Source organism: Anas platyrhynchos, chromosome 18 (genome assembly GCF_047663525.1).
Source record: "Anas platyrhynchos isolate ZD024472 breed Pekin duck chromosome 18, IASCAAS_PekinDuck_T2T, whole genome shotgun sequence".
Classification (NCBI taxonomy): Eukaryota; Metazoa; Chordata; class Aves; order Anseriformes; family Anatidae; genus Anas; species Anas platyrhynchos.
Window position 1 is genome coordinate 14049250 of NC_092604.1, and position 25198 is coordinate 14074447.

The window sequence follows — 25198 nt, forward strand, 5'->3', positions numbered from 1 at the left end:
GTGAGTGCTGAAGCTCCTCATTAGTAGCTTCACATGGTGCAGAGCTCCTCAGAAGTAGTAAAATGGAGGCAGGCCCTCTGGTGAGCATTGCCTCACTGATGTACTGGGCTTCAGGGCTAGAGTGGCACAAAAGTAGAGCTGCTCTTCAGGGTGCCAAGAGCTTCTAAGCAGATGAATGTGCTCCACTTCGAGAGTGCAAAGAAGTTATTTTTGTAAGTAAGCCACAAGCATTTATTAGGGCCTGCAGGCTAGTAGTCATCTGGCTACTGCTGTAGAAAGAAGGATTGTCTGTCCAGACAGAAATAGGCATAGAGCGTCCTCCTTACTGCTCCATGGCTGAAGGTCAGTTCCAGAGTGCAACTGAGGATGTGTGCAGAACCAGAGAAGGACGTAAGCCCTGGGAAGGAGCTGAACTTCAGGGATAGTGTTAAATGAAACCTCCCAGGAGAACAAGTCTGTGGCATCTCACTACCATTGCAGAAAAGGTACCTGTGAACTTCTCAGTGAATCCTTTAGTCTCTGGTGGTCTGTAAATAAGCATAAAATGCTTGTTAGTTTTGGCTCAGGCTTCTATTCTCAGATGAATGAATTTGAATGAACTTGTCTTATCTGTGGAATCTTTCTTGAAGCTGATGTTTGCAGAGAAGATAAATGTGCTGCTGCCTGCCTGCTTGTCCTGACTTAATCTGTGATGCGCTGAGCAGTGTCCTGGGGGGATTAGGAGGGCTAGAAGAAAGCTCGGGATGTCAGCCTGCCAAGACCTGGTGATGTGACCTCTATTGGTTCCTCCATCAATGATAAAGCTCTAGATCGCATGTTAGCAGTAGTCTGTCATGGTTGTGATGTTTCCCAACATGTTTTTTTAGGCAAATGTTATACATTGGTGTCCTGTTGTTGCAGCACCCAAATGAATATATGTACTAGGAGAGGAAGAAAAAAAAAAAACAAAACAAAACACAACCCTCCACATTCAAGTGTAGGGAAGTCTGCCTTTAGACAGCAATATATTCAGGCTAGTTTGTGCAAGTGTTAAACTAGCTTGAAGCTGAGCTGTATTCTGTTTCCAATTCCCTGCACAAATTTATGATTCTGAGAGCTCGTGAAAATCCAAAGTCAGAGCAGGCTGTACACTGCAAATGTCACTAAAATGCAATTGTTAAATGTAAACCATAATGATGCTGTTGAAACTGTTTTATAATATGAGTTCTTACTGTATGTATTCAAACTTATTTAGTATCAACATCCTTAGAAGGATGCAATATAATCTCAGATTATTCTTTTGTCCTATAAATGAAGTGTTTACTAGAGAACTGCTTAAGCATCTTTTAGACTAAGGTTTCATTCAAGGTGGGAATAAAATGAACTGAAAATGACTGTGGGGTGAGCAATGAGCAGTCCCCATAGGCCAAATCTCAGTAGGAGAAAACACTTAAAGTTTCTTTAGTGCTGGCAGGTTCAAAAGTCAGGGCTGGTTTCAATTAGCCTGGGAGAGTCTCAGTGATAAACAATTCCTGTGGTCTTGAAGCAAAGGGGCTAGCTGCATGCAGCCATTCTAACTACTTGAGCTGGCCCTATTCCCTCTGCTCTGGGAGTAACTGTCTTTTTGAATGAAGTATTTGTCATCGTTTGTATATGAATTCTTCTGAGTTTTTGAGAGCAAGGAAAATACAAAGCTTTCTGGTTAAGGCATTTTTGGTCTGAAAATCCCCCAGGGTATCAGCATAAAATATGCATGACGTTCATGCAATTTATTTTCTTTAAGGGGCTGGAAAATGTGAGTGTGTGCAGATGTTTGTGTGCACATGTGTGTATGACTGTATGATCCCCCAAGTTCTGCCTGAAGATAAGCTCATGGGAATGCCTTTTTTTTTTTTTTTTTTTTTGGGGGGGGGGGGAGGTGTAGCTTAGAAAAACAGGTGGAGGGCTGCCACTGCCTGTGACACGCTGTCCTGTAGATAGACTGGTGTCTGGGAGTACTCAGTCAGGAAACCTTGTTCTCCTCTGTCCATATTATTTCAGGAGAGGAGACAGGAATTTCAGGTCATGCCAGCTGTGTGTGTGGCATAGGAGCCTATTCAAAGCTCCTGGAGCATCTCCATATTTTGTGGTTGCTCACTCTGACAAAGCCCATTGTTACAGTACTTCTGGCAGACATGCTAAAGCATTGCAGTAAGGAGATGCATCATTTCACTGGTGCTTACACTTCATTAACTGTTGAGAAAATAGTTTTGGGTGTTGTACATTTTATAAAGAGGTAAAGTGAGACATTAGGGTTAAAAATACTATACCTCATACAAAAAGATAATACGATCAATTCTTAGTGCTACATAGGCAAGTAGTAAGGTGATAGATTCTGTGGTTGTTGCCTTGAGCCTTGCTCAGAACTGATGCCAGTTCCTTTTTTTTCCCAGACCTGCCAAGCCTGTGGTGACTGAATGTGCCTTTGCACTTTCAATTTATTTTCAGGTGACCAGAACAGCTCTCACTGATTTGATTGTTTGTTTATTTAATCAGCACTATCTCTGCATTCAAATAATCTTGAAATAAACTCCCCAATATCAAATTTTGTGTCTTACTAATTCTCAGAAATCATGGTGCTGAATATATTTTTCTAGAATCAACATTACCACATTACAGTTCTAAGAACACTGAATGGTCAAATCCAGGGGGGAAAAAAAAAGCAATAGCCCACATTCTGGATTTCTGGATTTCTTTCCATATTTTGGAGCTAGCTGGTTTGCTTGTCTGAAGTCAAAAAAGTAGAAAAGTCTGAAGTTGCATGGAATACCTTTTCTTCATGATCCTGGATAACTCTATTTAGACTTACTTATTGTTAGATTTACGGTAACATGTTTAGGTATTGGTTGAAGGATTATGTATGATTATAGATCACCAAATGTTCTCACTAAGTAAAACTTCTTTATTTTTAGCCAAAATGCTAAGAAGCACAAGCTTGCCTTTTTTGTTTGAGAATGTTAGTATTTTCCTTTACTGTGGCCAGTACAGCAGAACCTCTTCAAGTGAATCTTGGTGAAAGAAAGAAATTTTTGATGAATGTTTTCTGAGCAACAAAACAAACTGCATGGGATAGTTCAATAAGCCCCATTAAATCATGCACAGTACAAATCCTTTAGAGCAGGAGGATCTATTTTTATCATGTGAGTTTCCATAGCAAAAGCTGATTTAACTCCTTGGGGTGAAGTTCACGCTAGTGCATGTCTCTGTGGAAGATCAAACTCCCTTTAACACATGGATGAGGGACCTGCAGAAATTTTACATTTGGAGTGGAGAGCAGATGTCCACGCACAAACATCCAAGATGTGTACTAAGGAACCTCTTCATAACTATGATACCTTCACTAACAGTGATAAGATTTCAGAAAACTCTGCTCAGCAAACACAATAGTAGCTCATCTGTGAGCAAGAACTTTTTCCACTCACCATTTCAGAGCAGAAGACCTTGCATGGGGCAACTTATGAACTTTATTCTGGGGGAAAACAAACAAAACAAATGTGGTAGCACTTCAAACAAACAACAGCAGCACTTCTGAGTGCAGTTCTCATAGAAAGAGAATAATTAACAGGGAAAAAACTTCTTGCTTTTCACACTTCATGGTCAGTCAGACTCCTCTGACATAGGCAGTGTAAGCAGCAAATAACCTTCTGTGAGTAGCAAGTGCCTTGTGCCATTCACAGGTGATATGGTACAGACCTCACATGTATGCCTTAAGCCAGAATCGCATAGCAGGAGGAACTGCCCTGACTTTCCCCAAAATGGGTGTTTGCTGTTCAGAAGGAAAACTGAAAACTTACAGCCATGAGACCCTGCTCTGTTCCCAGTGCTGTGTGTTCAGAGCAGTATTTGTGTACACTTTCAGATTTATGGAAATTTGCATTTTAAGAAGGCCCTGGTATAGCTGAGGACATTCTGTCTCCATGGCAATGAAGGTGATGTCACAGGTGCAACATCATGTTCTCAGCGCAGCAGCAGATGGGTTGGGAGAAAACAAGCTCATCAGGGTTAACCAAAAAGAGTTTTTGCAGCGGGCAGCCATAAAATAAGGTTTTGTGTAGGACTTCTGTGCCATCTCCATTAAATGATGGATGTGTTGAACTGGGATTTGTGATACCCAAGTCTTGTTGCCAAATTCATCACGGACTTGGGCCGCTTGCAAGGGAGTGGCAGGATTATGTCACTGGCAACTATGATTTACAGGGTTCAAACTGAAGCAATTAGGTTCACCTGGATGTGAATCAGTCGGGATCCGTCCTTCCCTGAGCGGTCACCGTCTTCCCTCGGCAGTTGCGGCTGTTGTGGCCCGCAGACCACATGGCTCGAGACCCCGCGCCGGCCCCTCCCGCCCGCTGCTGCGGGGCCGGGCGCTCGGCCAGGGGCGCTGCGCGCAGCCCTCCCGGCGGTGGGTGCGGTGGGGCCGGGCCGGGCGGGAGCGGCTCCGCGCTGCGGCGGCCCCGCTGCTTCCTCGGCCGGAAGGGTCGGCTGGGCCGGCTTGGGCGCGGAGAACATCCAGCAGCTCCTTACGCTGCACGAAGCTCCTGGAAAGGATGTGTCCGTTTCTGAGGAATTCGGGAGTAAAATCCTTCGCAACAAACTGGAGGAAACTTCCCTGAAGTTCTTCCAGGAGTGAATTTTGCACCCTGCAGTTTTTCCTACAAAAGCTGTATCAGCTGAATAGATTCTTTGAATCACAATTCCTTTTTCTTTTTCTTTTTTTTTCCTATTATTCCTTTCAAGTAAGCTTTGCAATGAAATCTTCTTACAGCAGTAAAATATTACATATAAAGGTGAGCTGTGATACTGCCACAATATCTGAGTTACTGAAATATGATTAGGTAAAATAATCTGACTGAGAAAGCCCTGTTTCAGGTGATATATTCTCTCCTTCATAGTTTTAACATCCATGTGCCAATTCAGCCTAAAAATAGATACTTAAAATGTTTGCTTCAACTCAAAAGAAAAATAAAATAAAGCTGGGTAGCTTTGTAAACAAATAACAAACTTTGATCTGAATTTGATATATAGTATAACAACACAGAAGTTAGAAGATAATACCTCCAGTATGATTCTTGTATCTCTCAATGAAATAGGGTTTGGGTCTAAACTTTTTACATGTTAAACTTCTACTGGAGATTATCTTCAGCCAGAAGAAATTATTCTGAGAGTTCTGCTTAGAAGCCCTGGAATACAAGCTATTAAAAAAAAAAAAAAAAAGTTATACTGTGATCTAAAATCAAGCAAGATCTTCACTGAATTTAGTGTAGGCTTTATTCATTTTAATATGCAAAGAATTCATACCAACTTCAAAAATTTGATTTGTCATGTGTAGATCAAATTCAAAGCAACATGCAAGCTCTGGTGTTAAAATGGCTTGGGGTGTCAGTGTTGAGTTGTTCAGAGTGTATAAATCATATGTATGTGTGATTCTAGGGCTAGTACCTGGGGATTTGCTTGATATGATTATACACACTGCTCTGCTCACTTAGTTCATTTCATGTCTGCCTCAGGAGCGACCTCAGGAGGCGTTTACATTGATTATTTTCCTCACAACAGCCAACACAGTTCAAATAAAGCAGACTATGCATAATTAAAGGCATCATTGCTTTCTCACTCAAAATAGTAATGGGGCAGTGGATCTAATTTCCTACTTAACACAGAAAGGCTGGGCTTATTAACTATTCCTATGATTATTATTTACTAAACTCATTTTAATAATGACCCGTTCTCCCTCCCCCTTCCCTCCCCCCCCCCCCCCCCCCATTTTTTTCCTTGGAAGACCCAAGCTATTCTGCTTGTAAAGTAAAAGCATGACAGGGCAGACAGCTGATCTAGAGAGAGGCTAGACAGAGCAGCATCATGAAAGACAGGACATCCATCAGGAATCACAGGGCTGAATCTTTACACTGCAAGCAAATATTTATGTGTACTGCAAGATATGCTCCAGTTAGTGTTACATACAGGAGAGTCAATAAGAAGCGGGGGAAGAATAAGCTCCTGTGTTAGAAATACCCAGGGAGATCCTTCCTGAGCACAGTGATCAGTTTAGGGAAGCAAAGAGGAAAACTCATTCTGGAACAGCTCATCTTTGATGCCCAGTCTGCGCCCTATATTTGTCCTTGCAAAGTGCTGTTCTGCTCACCTTGGGGAGGCTGTAAGCACAGAGCAGTGAAAGGCCTGAGGAGCTGTTCCTTGTTGCAGGGAGCACCCTGGGCGCACTGCATTGTGGGCACTGTACTGTCAGCACAGCCCAACGCAATTACATTTGAGTTTGCTCATGTGGTGGACAGCTGTGGTTTTCTGACAATGCGGTGGTTAGTGTAGAAGACGCCCACTTTCAAAGCCAGCCTTGTATCTGTTTTTCCTGTGGGAGACGTTTTTAGCACTGCCCCCAGACTCTGGCTTGCATGCTTCAGAGGTCTGTTGTGTTCTTATTTCATTAGCAAAATAAAATCTGCACCTCCCAGTCCATCCCTCTGAAAAGTGAAGAAGGAAAAAAAAAGTTCATACACTAACAACACTTGTGCCACAGAAAGAGAAAGTTGGATGATGAGGAATGGTTGAAGAATTGTGCTGATGGCACGGAGAAGCAACTGATGCAGCCTCATGTCAGGCAGAAGTGTTCCTGTCGGCTGCAAGCCTTGATCCAGATACCATGCCCTCACAGCAGGAAATGATTACACCACGCAAGCCCTTGCCCTGGGATTCCTGCTCAGGCAAGACTTGAACGTGGTGTCAGGCTCTAAATTATCAGTTCTCCAGAAATAAATTCACAAAAGTTAAGGCATTTTGTAAGCTGGTCTTCTTATCATCTGGTAGAATTACTAGCCCAAGGATTATTTGTTAACCTAAAAATGCCAGGAAGTTTGGAGCTAAATTCTGTGTGAACCATAAAGCAACAAGCTGAGTGCGGGGACTCGTAGTGAGAAAATGTTTGGGCATTGTCTTGTCCTCACCCATTACTGATTTTGTCCAATGTTACATATTGTTGGTGGGTGCTCTGAGATGGAGCTGGCTGACTGGTATGCTTTTGCAATATGTGGTCCTCTGGGGACACAAATAACAGCAACTTTACGGCTACCTGTGCATGCTCTCACATGTTTAAATTGTTCAGATTTTATGGGAAAGATAAACATTCACCAAGACAACATGTTGTTCCTGAAATGTAGGTCAGCCTATATCCTGTAATCCTTGAGGAAAAATCCTTCAAATCTCATTACTCTTAATGAACGAGCACCCACAGTTTTCTTATTTCAGAAATAAACATCTCTGCGGAAGTTAATAATACTCCCTGTGAAACAAGAACATTACTAGGTGCTCATTCCCGTCCTGTCTCTTGGCTGGTCCTACACTTGTCCACCTAAGTTTGTGCCAAAGCTGGCAAGTTGCATCTGCTGGTACTGTTTGAGGGCCAGGGAGATGCATCAGGCCAGTTTGGAGACTTCAGCCTTTGCTCTGGGGTGCGGTCCACCAAACATCCCTCTGCTTCTGACCTCCCCAGTGGGACACTCCCCAAGCCCCCAGGAGGGCTGCTGGGGCTGACCTTCTCCCAGACATATTTGCAGCACAGGATGTGTGGCCAGGCTGCGTTCTGCTGGTGCATGGGGTCAGGTCCCCAGCATCCGCACCCTAAAGGGCCAGGCTGGCTGCTACGTGTCTGGGGCTGGGCACAGTGGCATGGAGGAGCTGCCATGCAGATCCTGCTGTGGGCTGCCCATGCCTAGAGCCTGTACTGAAGGCTCGTGGGTCATGTCCAGAGCTGGGTCCCCTGGGTCCCCTTGCATGGGTGCTTGGCACAGCTGGCACTGTGCTGGTGTTGTTCGGCAGCCCGTCTCACAGTTTGTTGGTCCCCAGCCCTCCTGAAATGCTGATCAGAATTGGGTCTGAACATCTCTGAATGGAATTGAACAGTTCACATATGGGGACTGAAAATAAAAAGCCATATAATAATTAGTCCCACTTTTTGTTTTTTTTTTTTTTATTTTGAACAAACCAATTAAAATAATAATAATAATAAAGCAAATGATTGTAAGAAATAGCTGAACAAACTTCTGTAAAGCAAGTCACAAACTCAGTTTTCTCCATAGGCTGTTAAATATCTGACAAACTTCTGGTTAGCTTTAGCAAAGACCAACGACAAGTGGGTTATTGCCATTGTAAATTGTATCTAACAGTTTAATAGTTGTAATACCTGGTATGTTCTTTTTAATCATATATGTCTGGAGTGTTGCAAAACAGGGAAAGCATCTGGCACTGTAACAGCTGAAGTAGAAAGTTGTTTTTCTGTTTACAATATGACTTTCTGCTCATAAGAATGTTCTTTAAGTGTGTGGTGTGTGCCTTGTGTGTGTGGAGGCTATATATTTAGTGTGTGGAAAAAGGTATATTTTGTGTGCAAATGAAGATACTGGTGGATTTTTTTTTTCAGATTGGAAATGAGAAAATATACAGCAAGCAGAACCCACATTGCTTTCACTGCAAAAGGTTTGTCAGCTGGAAGATGACTTTTGTGCTCTGCTGACGACATGAGATTAGGGCTGTCTGGCAAGGCTGTGTTGTGTTCACACAGCTCGGACTTGCTGAACCCAAGCTGTAGCAGTTTAAACATTCTACTAACACAAAATGGGGAGGGCTCTAGGAATTTAAACTGTCCCAGGTTTCAAGTATATGCCTATTTAAACTCTCTTTATAGAGTAACTTGCGTGTGACTGGTGAAAAGTAAAAGCCATAGGGTTTAAGGAGGTGGATGGTGCTTTTCAGCAGACTGAATTGCAGTAGACCTGAAGGATGTGTCAGACAAGGCAGTGAGACAGATCAAAAAGAGTTAGATAAAAATGGGGTATCAGTGAAATAAATTAAAATTTATTTAATAATTGCAGTATACTCTGCTTTATATGTGGGTTTTAGTTCAGTAATCTGTGGTCCAGCCCCAGCACACAGCTTTCCTGTGGAAGACTTCACTTGGAGTTGAGCAAAGCATGCTGCTCACCCATGAGTAGGTGTTTCAACATGAGGCCCTGCAAATGTCCCTGCATGCCCCTTACCTCAGGGCAGACCCCAGGGCACAGCTTTTGCAGGGCTTCTTCCTGCCTCCCTTTAGAGGACAAAGAGGGACAGGACTTGCTGCAGACCTTCCCTTTGCAGATCCTGTGATTTGTCACTAATCTGCCTTCTGCCCTTCCTGTATGTGATGCAGAGCTAAGAGCAAAAACATTAACATAGGACTGTTCTAAGATGGAAAAACAAAAACAACAGTAAAATAATTTCTGTTGTGACTGCTTGCTTCCCTCCATCCTTCACTCTCAGGTGTAGTTTTTCAGAAGTATCCTGCTTCCAAAATCCAGATCTCTGTTAGGATCAGAAGGACCAAATCTGCTCTCTCACCCATTGATTATACAAGGCAGTTGGTTTTGTGCACAGTTCCCATGCAGCATTTTCAGGAGTGGCAGAGTATCCCATAAAGGGTATGATCGTTATTCCATATGATATGGACACTTCTGTATGTGGCAGGAGGTTGCAGTCCCCTGGCAGACATCAGTGCCCATGCAGTCCTGTGCAGGGAAAACTGTTACAATCCTACAAAGAGAGAGAGTCAGAGCTGAGATTATCACCTTAATCACCATGAAACTCTGTCAGAGGCTTCTGGTCGTTGTCCAGTAAATGAGATAAATGAGAAGTAGACATGGCAGTAGATGTTTTGGTAACAAGTGGAAGCTGGAGGATTTATCAAAGCAAGTTGCCTCCTGTAGTACAGCTTTATCTCAGGTGGCTGCCCGTGTTCAGTGTTGCCAGATTTCTTCCTCTCCCTTCAAATGAAAATGAGCTAGAAGTATTTTTACTTACAAATGTTTGGAAGAAATTGTGGTGAGGAGAAGGGAAGCCCCTGTATTATATCATTTTCTACGGGCAGATAGAATGGGGTCAGTGAGCCTTAGTTTCAGACTGAGATAACTTTTTTCCTTCTATTTTTATGCATGAACCTCTTTACAATTAAACTCTCATAAAGGGCCTGGATAGGTGGTTACATGAACACTGATTCCTGCACCTATGATTTCATGTAATTTATTCAAGCGAAAAGCACTGTCATTGGAAGGTAGAAGAGATCTGTGGTCTTCACTAGCCACATTGTCCATTTCCATGGATGAAGTGTGACCAGCAGGGCTAGGGAGGTGATTGTCCCCCTGTACTCGGCTCTGGTGAGGCTGCACCTCGAGTACTGTGTTCAGTTTTGGGCCCCTCACTACAAGAAGGACATCGAGGTGCTTGAGTGGGTCCAAAGAAGGGCGATGAAGCTGGTGAGGGGCCTGGAGAACAAGTCCTACGAGGAGCGGCTGAGGGAGCTGGGCTTGTTCAGCCTGGAGAAAAGGAGGCTCAGGGGCGACCTTATTGCTCTCTACAGATACCTTAAAGGAGGCTGTAGAGAGGTGGGGGTTGGTCTGTTCTCCCACGTGCCGGGTGACAGGATGAGGAGGAATGGGCTAAAGTTACGCCAGGGGAGTTTTAGGTTAGATGTTAGGAAGAATTTCTTTACTGAAAGGGTTGTTAGGCACTGGAACAGCCTGCCCAGGGAAGTGGTGGAGTCACCATCCCTGGAAGTCTTCAAAAGACGTTTAGATGTAGAGCTTAGGGATATGGTTTAGTGGGGACTGTTAGTGTTAGGTCAGAGGTTGTACTCGATGATCTTGAGGTCTCTTCCAACCTAGAAATTCTGTGTGATTCTGTGTGAAGTTACATCAACACTGATTTTGACAAGACGTGCACTGGAGTTGCAACAAATGCAGGGGTTGTAGACTAAAGCTACGCATCAGGTCAGTGGGATTGCCCGTGGCCATCTTGGCCTGTTGTACTTCATACCATTAAAAAATGCTGATATACCGTTTTTCTGAAGTGGTTTACGCAATACTGCACAATTGCTTTGCTGTTGGTTATTGTTTTCTAGCTGGTATGCTAATTGTGACACACTTCTGTTTTGATTTGGATTATTTCTTCCAACCCAGTAGGAAGTGGTGCCTTGTTTTACTGATCATAAGATGTGGCTTGGGATACTCTCAAGGTGTTTGCATAGCTGAGGTGCAGAGACACCTACCTCAGCTGACTTTTTAAAAGCATATTCTCAGTGCCTTATATTGGACAAAGTTCAAGATGTATCCTGTCACTTAATCCTTGCACTGTCTTTCACTATATAGAACTGACCAGAGTACATAAATTGTCTAAAATTTTAGGACAAACAGTATCAGCAGTTATCTAACCTCAGGGAACTGCTTGTATAGAGTAAGATGTAGTTATTGAGTCTGTGATCTGCTCAGTCCTAAAATTATTCCTGGGATCAAACAAGTGGAATTGACTCATAATAATATGGGTCCCGGTAGGCCTAAATAGAAATTGGTTTTCTCAGATTCTTGATTTGTGTTGGTGTTAAACACAATCACTGACACATCATTTGTGTCTGCAGATGTTGACATAGTACTTGTGAAGACCTGAAATGCGGGTAGTCTGCTCTGTTTGCAGCCACGTTGCTTTGTGCTATCCTAGTTTTCCAGCTCACAAAGGAAAAAATAACTGAGATTTGTCTTGTCTTGGGCTGACAGTATAGCCAAGTGATTGCCAGTCCAATTTGGCAGTTTTTAATCATTTTATCTCTGTTCTCTTCTCTCTGGGGAGACAGTCAGTGTTTAGCAGTCTGCTCAGAAAGACCTTGGGGCTAGTTTCAGCGGCAGTGGCTCAGAGCTCCGATTATTAGCTCTGCTCTTAGGAGCACACTGAGATCTTTCCCAAGGGAGTGGTGTGAAAAATTAACACAGGCTTAGAGCAGCAGTGCAGCAGCAAGCTATGTAACTGTAATTACTCCATTGATATTCCTCACACAATAACACTGTCATCAGTCATTTACATAAACTTTTTCTCCATGAAGAGGGAATGGCTGCTTATAACCCTATTGGGTGCTTCCAGAGCATGCATTATACATTTTATTTGCTCTAATTTCAGACTCAAGGCCTGTAGGAACAGAGACAGGAAACATGCAGTCTTTTTGTTGTTGATTTTTTTTTTCCTGTTGTAGCAGTATGTGCCAGTCCACATACATGATTGTGCAAGCAGGCTAAAATGCATTTTGAGAGGATATCAGGAACCATTTCCAGGATTTGAAATGTTTATTATAATCTTTAAAAAAAAAAAAAAAAAAGTATATTTTAAATAAATAGTTTTGACCACCCAAGCTTAGTTCCAAATCTGTCTCATGCCCTTTTTGCTAGTTCAGGTTCATTAGGTATTGTCCTGTTTGCAGGAGCCAGAACTCCTCAGGACATACTTTTTCTTATTTATTTTTTTTCTTCCAAAGCTACACTCCATTGCTCCACCTGTACCATGCTCTCATGTATCTCCATTTTTCTCACCACATCCAGAGAGATTGGTTGCCTAACCCACAAATGCTTTCTTCCTTACAGCAGGTAATTGAAGACAGTAGTAACAAATAAGTTGTTAATAAAATTGACAGTTATCACCATCCTACCTTTTGTCAGTGATACTCATTCCCTTTGTATCTGTTTATGCAGTGTAAAAGCCAGAGCTACATAAAGCAAACTACATCTCCCCTAGGTCAGAGCCATGCAGAGATGAGCACCTTGCAGCCTGATCCAGTAGGCAGTCTCTGGTCCTGATGGGCCATGATTTAAAGTGGTTGGCTTGATCAGCATATTCTGCAGTTCTTTTAATACACATGCTCATTTGAGCATTGGCTAGCCTGACACAGAATGGCCCTGTACTTTCTCAAGGTGCATAGGATCATGCAGTCACTGCATCACCTCACACAGCAGGAGAGAGAGAGAGGAGGTTATTTAGTACTGAGCTCCTTAAAAGAGCATCTTGTTAGGGACAAGATGTTCCTATCCTCATACGAAGAGTGTTAAACTTTTGTAAGATATTACACTTTCTCTAATTAAGGTCTTCAGAGCCAGATATTCCTGGGGCCAAGGCTAATAATGTATTCAGAAGAATAATAACCCTGTCTGAGCTGCAGCGTGTTTATTGATGGTGCTGGTACCTGACGGCACTGACCGCATCCTGCCTGTGCTCATATGTTGCTGTTCAGTTCTGCACAGGCCTGCAGGGCACAGCATCGCATATTGCTGTCACAGTAAAAATTCTGAGCGCTGCAGCAGGACACATCTAGTGGGAAAAAAGGCGCATGATAGTCAAATTTCACTTGCTGAATATTTAATGAAGCCTGCAGTGTTTATTTGGTTAGCCTGTCGATTTTTATCGTTCTGTCAATAGCTTCTCATATGTGGCACGGTGATGATCTTTAGCAGCCTGTCCCCTGGGAGCCAAAGCGCTAAATGCAATTATGGATTTTATACCGCAATGTGTTTGATATTTCCACTGATCTAATTTGCAGTCTGGTAGTTTATTGTTTGGCATTTTAATGGCGTTCAAATGCTATGGAAAATTTGATTTCTCTTTATAATTCACCCTAACATCATTAATGCTGGTAGCTGGATGGCATGGATTTTAGAGAGCTAAATATATAGGAAAATCATTTTTTTAATATGGACCAAAACACTCAGTTTTAACTAAAAGGAAATCCATGTTCTATTTTTTCCCACACTTCCTCTTTGTCACTTTTCATTGAACATTAAGATTACTTTGAGAAAATGATCAAACAAATGTTAGACCTTGGCAAACAAAATACAGATGTAATATCTTCTGATGGAGGCTTCACTGCAGAGCTTAGAGGTCCTGAGGAGTCCTTTGGTAGAGAAACATAGTGAGAATCATCTATTGAAAAGTCTTATCAGACCATTTCTCTTTTCTGTTTTAGACTGCTTTTGTTTCATAATTAATTGTTTGTGTATTTTCTCTTCTGATGTAGCTGGCTGAAGCCCTGAGCCAACCATTTCATTAGATGCATACATTTCTCTGAACACTGTGTCACCCCTGCCAAAACAAAACAAAAACAAGACAAACAAACAAAAAAATCCAAAGTTTGATAGTTCTTGAATTTTGGATTTGAGCTGTTGGCACAAAGAAGAGCCACGCAGAACTGCACAGGGCTAGGTGGCTTGGGGAAGTTAATCGTAGTGTTATTTTACACATCTACAACACTTTTATTGTGCAGTAACTCATGAGTTATAGGTCCTCTGCAATTGCAAAATAAATCCTTTAATTAACCACCTAGTCAGTAACAATTTAACCTCCTCGGTGTATCTCATAAACTACATTAGCCCCAGATTTATTTAGAATAGTGTTGTACAAGTGTGATATATTTACATTAAGAATATGCCCTTTGTTATGTTATTGAAATAAAGAAAAGAAATCTGTTTTATATGGTTTCATCCCTGGCTCTTAACGAATTTACTGAGAGTTTCTCAAATAGAAGCAAATGTATTTTTCCAGAGTAGTACATGTGTATGAAGGCAAGCAGTCAGGACAATAACCATTTCACATACACAGCTTCAAGTTTCTGTATACATTGCTTCTTGTTAAGGGCTATTTTACAGACAACAGTGTTGAGAAACTTTACTCTCCCCACATGTCCAGTAAAAGTCAAACTATGCAGTGACATCTTGACAAGCAACAATTTTTTTTGAATGCTGAAGAGTTTGTTTCTGTCTTTCAACAGAGGTGTGAACACAAGGCCAGTCAGTGTAATAAATCTTACAGGCTGCCAGAAATAGAGCACGCTTTGTGGTTTATGAGTTTAAGAACATTAAAGAGGTTCATGAGAGTTCCTCTTTTAATGTAACCAAGTAGAAAAGCTGACAAAAATAAGAAGTCAGAAAGGAGACTGAATGAGGTGCCAAAAGCACTAATGAATGGGCATAGAACAATCAGCTTTGTGTTTCATAAAAAACTTCAGTGGTTGCACTGGACTGACGGACCTTTTTGATTTCTGGATGAATTTCACACAGCCCCACTGATTCTCAGTGTATCTTTAGAGCATGGTAGCATAGCCATTGCTGCTTGTGCTGTATTTGGCAACAGCAACAAAAGTTGATTATATTTGTAACTCACCTCATAGTTCTTTCTAGTATTAACATATTCCCCAGAAGGAATTTTCCCTAAAAAAAAAAAAAAAAAAAAGTATTTTCTCTGATTTTGTTAGATGGCAAAAGCAATAGTGATCATGTAGAGGAGAAACTCTTAACTACCATGTTTCCTTGCATAGGGTAAAAGTATCTCTTGGGGCCCTCATTTTGTCCCATAGTGATGGTCAATGCTTGGGTCACAGCAAATTTGGGTGTTTGGTTGGCCACTGTTCACAGGGGTTGCATGGAGGGTACCGGGAGTTGAGTAATTATCTGCTAGACCCTTCTGGAAGTGCACCTTTCAGGAAGAACAGTCAGGGATCAAATTGGATTGGCTCCAAAATATCTGTCACAGGTAGTGGTTACTCTTCTGGCACTGCAACCACCAGCAGAGCTGGAGCCTGGACAGCAGCAGTGGTATTTCAGGGAGTGGGGCTGCTGAGCATGCTGTCCTGCACAAGACTCAAACCCATGCAGACCCCTTGCAGCAGCGTGTGGTGGTGCCTTTGGGTTCTGCTTGGTTATTCCAGTCTGAGCAGGTGTCCATGGTTGGTTTGACAGGGTCAGACCCCAAAGTAAGCCTTCTCACTGTGAGATCCACCAGACTGGCCCTTAGAAAGCAAGCCCACAGGCTTGATCCTCCCTAACTGGGAGCCTATGTCCTTGGTGAGGCTGCACCTTGAGTACTGCGCTCAGTGCTGGGCCTCTCAGTACAAAAAGGACATGGAGGCCCTGGAGTGTGTCCAGAGAAGGGCTGTGAAGCTGGCGAAGGGCCTGGAACACAAGTCCTGTGAGGAACGGCTGAGGGAAGTGGGATTGTTTAGTCTGGGGAAGAAGAGGCTCAGGGGAGCTCTCATTGCTCTCTACAACTACTTGAAAGGAAGGTGTGGGGAGCTGGGGGTCAGCCTCTTCTCACAGGTAACAAGTGATAGGACTAGAGGGAATGGCCTCAAGTTGCACCAGGGGAGGTTTAGGTTGGAATTTAGGGGACATTTCTTCTCAGAAAGAGCAGTCAGGCATTGGGATGGGTTGCCCAGGGAGGTGGTGGAGTCACCGTCCCTGGGAGTATTTAAGGAGAGGTTGGACATGGTGCTGAGGGACATGGCTTAGTGGATGACCTTGGTAGTAGGGTGATGGCTGGACTGGATGATCTTGGAGGTCTTTTCCAATCTTAAACACTCTGACTCTATGATTCCATGTGAAAGGCTGGAGAGGAGTGGCAGGAGGAGACCGTGTAACAGGCAGTCATGGTTACATTGCTGTGAACAAATGAACAGTGTCTGCTGAGTACTCTGAAATATTCAGACTATACAAGCAACAATACTCACTGGAAACAGGCCAAAACATCACACAACTGTGTATACTCTAGCAAATATATATTAATAAAATCAATCCTACTATCTTATTCAAGCTCTGGCCTATGAGAAAGCCAGGCACAAGGTCTCTTAAGTTGATGTTTTTGTTTGCAAGAACTAAAGCTAGTGTTCTGTCACACAATTGATGAGAAACCTAGTTAGCAGGAAGTAAAAAAAACGCCACCAAGTTCTGGAGAGAGACAAGCTAATGACATAAGGCCTAGCTCTCCAAGTGATCTGTTAGCAGATGATAGATGAATGTGTGCCGCACTCGGCAGCGCCACCAGCCTTGCTCCATTCTTGAATATCTGTCAAGATGTTAAGTGGACGACTGCAATCAGCAGTGAAATAAGACCTGTGTAATCTGATGTTCCACTTAGAAAAGAAAACAAAATTCCTACCACCTAATATGAGACTACACCAGTCAACACACAAAGGCCTTTCAAGCAGGCTAGGTATCTGATAAAATCTTTACACCTCATTATCATTTGTAATTTAGAGATATGGGTACAGCTGTATCTACAAACAGTGTATGATGACATTTCCAGGGATTTTTATCTGTGACTGCTTCCAGTGAACAGCTCCTCATTCATATATGTACTTTTATATTCCTTTTAATGTGTTTTTATTCAAACTTTATCTTTCCGAGAAGGGTAGACTGCCTACTAAAAATGTCCCTTTGGTAAGAATTTATGTAAATTAGCAATAAAGACAGTCTTCTAGTTCTTTGCAGTGGAAGTTTGGTTTTGGTTAATTCAATTTACAGTCAAGTTGTTTTCTACAAGATGATAAGAGATGGAGGTGCTCTTATCTTAAGGTGCAAAAAAAATTCTACCTCTTAGGGAGAACCTGAGAGAAGCAGCTACAATATGAATGTTAAGTGAAATGCAGTTTTGAGTATTTAGAACAGGACAGACCAGAAACTATATCAAACTCTGTTACTCTATAATCTGAACCTTCCTGATTGTTTTCACCCACATAGTTTGGATTACAGAGGATATTAGTAAATGTAATTGAATGCACACCAGCTTGCTGTGAAAAGACAATCAGCTGTGTAAGCACCTTGGCTTTCTCAGCATTATAACAGAAGTTTGCAGGATGAATACTGGGGCCTGGGAAAGTGCACCTAGAGAATTAACTCCATGTTTCAGCAAAAAACAGAATGAAGTAGAAATGATCATACAGCTCAGTCCTGACCAAACATGTGCTCAATAACTTGATGGTACCAGGCTGGCTTCCAGCCTTGGTTACTTTCTTTCATACACACCTTAGGGATACTGCTTAGGGGGAGCACTCTGCATGGCCAGGAGCATGTTCCTGGGTGCAGAATACTGCTTCACCTTCACTGTATGGCTGGCGTTGATGGTGCCCCACCCAGAGCAACCATGCTCCATCTTCCCCTCTGTGTCTGGGCTCCTTTCCAAAGGAGAACAGGGTGCAGAGAAGGATGGCTTATGTCCAGGTTTTATCCCAGAAAGCAGCTGGGGCACAGTTGAGGCACAATATGGGGTTCAGCTCTATTGAGGCACAATGAAACTCACCATAACTGTAGAGGCACAGCTCCCAGAAGCAGCACTCAGCTCTGTGCTCTTGGCACAGTGCTGGAAGCCATGCTTGGCTTCTTGCACAAGTAAGCCACCTATTAATACTGACACAGTACCTCCCCTTCTTGCACTGCCCTGGAGCACTGATGTTACTCTGTGGTTCTCTGGGATACACAATCTCATTCCTCAAATGGGTACTCTTTTTTTTTTTTTTTTTTTTTTTTTTTGTGTGTGTGTGTGTGTGTGTACGTTTGCAGAAAATATAGGGCATTTCCAGAAAGAAGGAGGCATGAATCACAAAAGTCCTGCTTCAGTCTCCTCCTAGTCCCACCTTGGTCTGTGTCCGGTGCTGTAGGAGTCAAGATATGACCTTCTGCCACAAATGTTGCACGTGAGCAGCACAGCACCATCTGCACTGGGAGCAAGGAGGCACAGCTCTGTAAAGAGGTGCTGAATGGTTGGCCCAAAGCCAGTGAGGAACCTGTGGGAGAAATGGGAATGGATCCAGATGTCCAGATATTCCTGTTTGCATGTCTCCTTATCTGTGGCAGAGGTAGCTTAAGAGTACACTTCATCCACAAAATTGTGTCCAAACAAAACTTTTGCAGTACGGACTGTCTCAGCACAGCCTTCAGGCAGAGGGGTCCTGGAGACTGGGACCCTGGTGGTGTCCACATGTTTGTGAGGGTTTCTGAAGTGACCTCCCACACAGCAGCCACATTTGCTCTTCCTGCTCACAAAGAGGTCCTCTTCTTCCTTGCTATATGTCCAAAGGAACGTATCCTGCAGTTAAGAAGTGGGTTTCTCCTTATCTGCAATCAGAGTTCAGGTACCAAGAGGGCACAAGACAGATCCATCAGCAGTGTACACAGAGGATGCTGGACATTTTGGTTGGGCTTTATTTTATGTGTAGATCAAATGACATGTAGTTTTTGGAGATAAATTAAATTTAACAGTTAAGGACAAATATTCGTATGGAAAATACATGGTCATAATTTCTAATAACAATGAAATTTTAAGTGGGACTGAATGCCCTGTAATAGACAACTCCTTTTTTTTTTTTTTTTTTTCCAAGCTACTTCGACAGCTTTTTGCTCTTTTACTCTCCCAGTGTGAGATGACTATCATTTTAGGATTATGTTAGTAAATAAAATGGAGAGATTGAGAAGGATGAATTCCACAGTGTTCAACAAAGATCTTAACTTAAGCAGCCACAAAAATGATAATTGTTGCTGTTATTAGAAATGTCATGTGATTCCAGAAGAAAAGATCTTAAAGAATGAACACCCCCAATAGCCATGCAGTATTCCTCTTCTCCCTTCTTGCTGCAGAAACTTCCATCTTCTCTCTCTGTCCTTTAAGAAGAGGCATGGGCCGGCACAGTGGAGTTCCTCTGTATTGATCTGACCCTTTATGGATGTATCATTTAGAGGAGTCCAGATGTGTTATGCATATTGTACTATGTCCCTTGTTACTTCAGCATTGCTTTTTCTTAAATGCAGTGACTTATGTGGCACAGCTTGTTTCTTAAAAGACAAGAGTACTGCTGGTGGCATACAGATGATAAGTTACATAGCCCTTTTGCAATGCTTTCCTTTTCTCTGTATCCTAATATTTTTTTGGGTGTGTGTGATATTTGTTATTATTTGTTTATTTTGAAATTTGGTGTAACTGTCTTTCATAGTATCTGGCTGGGATAGAGTTAAATTTATTCATAGAGGCTCATACATTATTGTGTTTTTGATGAAAATAGTGACAACACACCAATGTTTGTCATTGCTGCAGAGCAGTGCTTACCCTGAATTAAGGACTTTTCAGCTTGCCAGTGAGGAGTCTGGGAGTGCACTGGAAGCTGGGAGGGGACACAGCTAGGACCAGTGTCCCCAGCTGTCCAAAGAGATATTCCATACCATATAGTGTCATACTCAGCAATGAAAGCTGGGCTATAGGGGAAAGGGGGGGCACTTGGAGTGATGGCATTTGTCTTCCCAAGAAATCCTTACGTGTGATGAGCCCTGCTTTCCTGGAAGTGGCTGAGCGTCTGCCTGCTGATTGGAAGTACTGAGTGAATTTCTTGCTTTGCTTGAACACGAAGCTTATGCTTTACCTGATAAACTGTCTTTCTGTCAAGCCATGAGTTCTTGCACTTTTACCTCTCTGATTCTCTCCCCCATCCCACCTGGGGAGAATGAGCAAGTGGGTGTGAGGTACTTAGCTGCCTGCTGGGGTAAAACCACAACAGAATTGTAAGACACCTGTTGTACAGCCCCTCTCACTGTGTGCATGCCAGAACCTTACTGTTTCCATTGTGCAACTGTAAGGAAAAAAGAGAGACCTAAATTAAACTGAAAATAGTGATTGAAATACATATACTATGTTTATTGTATAAAGAGACTGTTCTTGACCCCAAATGTATCTAAGCTGTCTTGGGATTAGTGTGCTGATCATTATTATCTCTAAAAAAAAAACAACAACAAACTGAGAAAATCAATAGGAGGGAAGATTGTTTGAAGAAGACAGGAAAGGAGGAAAAGAGGAAAGAATGAAAGAAAAAGGGAAGGAATCGAGGGTGGGAGGAAAGAACAAAGGAAGGAGAAAATGCAGGTTAGACAGACACAGTTAGAGATTAAAAAGATGTAGACACTTTCTCAGGCACCATGGGCTGCAGTCCTGGGAAGGAGGATTTGTTTTGTTGCAGCAGAATGGGTTACTGGTATTCTATTACTGTTCTCTTATGATACTTAAAGACTTGCATCCTTCCTCAAGTCTGGGCTGAAGATATTCTGTACCTTGTTTCAGACAACGTAGTACCATGATACTGCTTCATGCTGTAGAAAATTGCTAATGCAAGAAAACAGAGCCCCTTTAAAAATCAGCTAATGCTTCGTTATGCTTTCCTGGGTCCCTTTTGACCCTGCTCATAAGGAGCAACACTTCCCACAGAATAGTTGCACAGCAGAGAAGCTGTTTGGATTTCTGTTGTGGCAGTTTCCCTGAACCCTCCCTGCTATTATGTGCTTTTGCAGCAGAAAATAATGCTAAGAAGCATCTCTTACAGTAACTCAACAAAGTGCTGTATCAGAGGATTGTACCTCTCCAGCAAAGCTCATACTACTTTGGGAGAACGCAGAGGAAAAAAAGTCTGTGAGATATTTGGTGTGCCTTTCATTCCCCTTGCCTGCTCTCCTGCAGTGGCTGCTCTTACCGAAGGAGGAGTGCTCGGGGGGATTGAGAGAAGGGTTGTCAGTGGATGCTGACATTGATGTGTTCTCTTTGCAGGTGTTACTTGGCCATTTAGTTAGTCCAAAGTGATTCACCTGAGCTACAGCAGTAAAATTAGAAACTGTAGCTGAAGGAGTAATATGCGTCATCTTATGCTAGATGATGTAGTTTTATGTTGGTTTGGGGGAAAAAACAAACAAACACACACCTGCCCTTTGAATTACAAGTGTACTTACACTCTTACACTGACTGGGAGCCATGTTCCCAGTCATTAAGGAATGAAATGCACCTTACGTAGCAAAAGAAAAGCCAGTTGCTATCTTTCCTAATAATATTTGTATTATGGCAGCTTCAGAGGGCCTTGTCTAGATCATGGCTGGGTGCTGTCCTGAAGATAAAAGCTTAGACGTTGAACCTTAAATTGATGTCTTTGAATCTCTCCAATTTTTGATAAATTGCAGACAAAAAATGCATGTAGAAAGACTACCTAAGTTATCAATGAGAACGTATGTCATAGTATGCACATCATTTAGCCCATCAGGCAATAAAAATATTTATTTTATTAATAGTCATTTTATTGTTGTAAAAGAATATTCAGTATATGCATAGATACGTTCCAGGCAGGAAGTATAGGTATTCCTATAGGAGAAGATGATTAAAGAATTCTCTTCTTTTTGGGAGACTAGAAGTTCACTGAAACAGACTAGCCCTTCTCAGGAGGACAGGAAAATTAGTGCAGCAGAAACAACTATAATGGTGATTCCAAAGGTGTTTTTATCTGTCTGATAACCTTAACAAGCAGGAATACCTCAGTGATCATGGATAACTTACACAAATAGAGATGAGGGAGAGGTGATCTTAAAGATATATGTACCAGTTGCCATTGCTGCTTTAGCTGTAGGCAGAGGTTTGAAAGGAGCATAACAGTACTTGAAACCAGCATGACATTTCATGCATTTCTCAAGGTAATGTAACGGAGCTCCACATCGTTGAAAGTCAGGCAACATAAAAGGTACTTGGACCTTTCTGAAAGGAGGGGGGAAGCCTGTGGTTGTGTTGATAGACTTAAGCCCCTTCTAGCCTCGCTGCAGCTGGGTAAATCTCCCTAGGATTGGGCTGGCTAACAGAAATATTGGCATTCCTTAGTGCTGGGTGAGTGAGTACAACTGATTCATTTCTTTGCTCTGCAGCGTAATTCTAAGCAGCTTCTTTTTAACAGAAAGGATCAAAGTCCCCAAATGAGAATGTGGTGAACTTGATACTTCTCCACAAGCCCAATAGGCATGGACAATATACATTCTGTAACCGAAACCTTTTGGGGTTTGTGTAATACAATACCCTTTCTGTAACCCCCACCCTTTTTCTACATCCTCATGACCCTGCTGCAGCTAAGGGACCGGACAGTAGAAAAACATGTCAAGCATGAAAAGCAGCAACTTGAGGGCAAACATGACCCCTCCACTGCTAGTTACTGAACTTCTGAAAGTACGTCAAGCAAGTAGAATCAGCTAAAAAGGGAGGCCAGGGACACCTCATGTTGTGCAAGATGGGAGGTTAGGTCTTTGCTCTTTAGAACTAAAGTGTTTTGTTTTAATCATGGGGAGAGCTGCTAGCTTGGCACAGTGTGAAATAGATTTAGAAATCCTGAGGAAGGAGGAATTTCTCAAAACAGTAAGGAAAACAAAAGTCAGCAACAGGGAAGAATTGGCCAGCATTTTTACAACAGGAAATGTGGAGGATACTGAAAAGAGAAAATTAATGACACAGGGAGTATGATTCTGTTAGCTGTTATTATTGACACCTCATAATTTCTAAACTATAATGCCAGCTAAGTCCATGTTTCACTTGACACTAACTTAGGTCGTGTTCACCTTACCCAGAGGAAAAGAAATATTAAGCAAGTGATCAAAACTTTATAATAAAAATTGAGCACATCACAAGAATCTCCTTTGATGTTGGAATCTGACAATATGGCTTCTGCAAAAACTCTATGGGTTGATTGCACAAAATATTTTGCTGCATTTTATTTTCTGAGGTAGGATAAATGTTCCATTATGAGCATTGGAAAATGCTAGCTATACCTATTTTAAACACAAGCGTAATGTTTATAGCCCATAGAGGGATAATTACAAAGTACAAAATCACAGATTTTATAGCAGATTTTCCCACGAGTGCAGTTAGGAAAACAGTATGTGTCATGTAGCCAATTTAGATAATGATTCTGATAAAGATAAACTGAATTGTTTATGATAAGTAATTGGACCTACAAAGGCCCAAATGACACAGTTGAATACACAGGCTTAGAAACTGCACAGGCCAATTTTGCAGCCCTGGATCATGTGCACTAGCTCCTTCTCCCCAGCTGCATTACTTCTGCCTAGACTGTATTTGGCTGGATTTGATCTTCCAAATACAGTTAATTTTCCGAGGAATATTAAAGATTTAAAACAGATTTTTTTTTTTTTTTTTTTTTTTTTTTTTTTTGAGACTCCAAGGCAGCGGCTTTTGTGCATCTGTGCTGGAAGGAACGGTGTGTCCATGGGACAAATTAGCAGATTCATGTTTCTTAGATGGACTGGGAGACACACCTGAAAGCCTGAAAACATGAAAAAAAAAAAGCCCCGGAGTTCACAGTTCCTATAGAAGTCCTAGGGCACATTCAGAGCTGAACCATAAAGAATACTAGTCTCGTAAAATACAGCATTGCTTTACCACAGGCAGGAGATTACTTGTTGAGTAGATTATCTCTCTTGAGATAAGACAAAATCCTTCAGACTTGAGTAGAGTATCCTTTCTAACCTATTAGTATATGACAAGATGCAGTTTGGGCCCAGTAAGCCTCTATCAATCACAAGATGAAGTAAAGCCCTAATTATCATTTAATTGCTGCCTTCAGCTTGAACTGCCCTTCTTCACAGCTTTCTGCATCCATTTGAGATTAGGTTGCACTGAAATGAGAACCGTAAAGGGCCTGGCAAAGGTGTGAAATTCCCTGGGTAACTGAATTAATGACAGTGTGCTCCTGCTGCTAGGGGGGTTTCTGTTCTCTATGAAGACAGAATGAGTGAGGGCAAAGGGAAATAATGGGGAATTGGCAACGATAGCTCTCAGCCATTTGTTCACAAAAGGAATGACATAGAACATGCTGTTTTGGCCAAACTCGAGAAGAACAAAGGAAATACAACTCACAAACATTTGATTTTATGCTAATTTCATGGAACTATGTTGTAAATTTTGTTGAGTAAGAAAATGTAATATGTCCTTGTAGGCCAGAGCAGTTGAGCACGAGCTGCAGATTATAAGCATTGTTAACCATAGTTTTTCTTTTCTATGGTATTCTACCATGACATTTTGAAATTGATTAACATATGGGGTCAGAGTATTTGGGGTTTGGTTTAGTTTTAAAGCAACACTTGTTGTTTTCATATGCCCTGCATGGCAGGTGTGTTTTCTAAGTAAACTGCAGAAGCAGAACAGTGTTTCTCATGATGAAATTCAACCAGCAGCCCTGGCACTGACATTCATCATTAAGACGCTTGTCTACACTATGTAGCTTTACAACATCAAATCCAGTTTCAAAGATAATTACAGGCCATTAGTGCCTGACACATGGAGTTTAATAACAGAGGGTAAATATTGTGGTGATCATTGGAAGTGCATATATAAATAGATAAACACACAAAACAGAGTTGTCTGGCTTTAAAAATGAGTTCCTTAAAACTGGTATTGCCTGAGAAACAGGCATAGTTGGAACTGGTCACTTAACCTCTTTAGATGAAAGACATAGTCCTATGAATCCATCATTTTACTAGTCTGCCTGGCAAGCAAATGCTACTCTTCCTAAACTGGTATTGCATTCCAATTTTTTTGTGCTGTAGAAAGGTGAACTGTGCAAACCTAACGTGGTAGGACATGAACAGCCCTTTGTTGGTTTCCAGAAACTTTATGTGTTTCAAAATAAATAAATTAATTAATAGCTTGATGAATTTTTAAAATAATACTTTATTTTTATTATTATTTAAAATATATAATAATAATATAA

At 41.9% G+C, this 25198-nt stretch overlaps 1 protein-coding gene and 1 long non-coding RNA gene across 4 annotated transcripts in view; one reads left to right on the top strand and one right to left on the bottom strand.

Moving 5' to 3' along the window:
• The window catches only part of LMX1B (LIM homeobox transcription factor 1 beta), a 113232-nt gene that overhangs the window by 31608 nt on the left and 56426 nt on the right, over nt 1-25198 (top strand). The window lies entirely within an intron of this gene.
• LOC139999009 (uncharacterized) lies at nt 297-10395 on the bottom strand. 2 transcript variants are annotated; one of them, XR_011803971.1, is made up of 3 exons: nt 6155-10395; nt 4243-5207; nt 297-527 (listed from the first exon to the last, which is right to left on the bottom strand). It is a non-coding gene; the product is annotated as an uncharacterized lncRNA (long non-coding RNA). The 2 variants fall into 2 exon arrangements; XR_011803970.1 differs by having other exon boundaries at nt 4243-10395.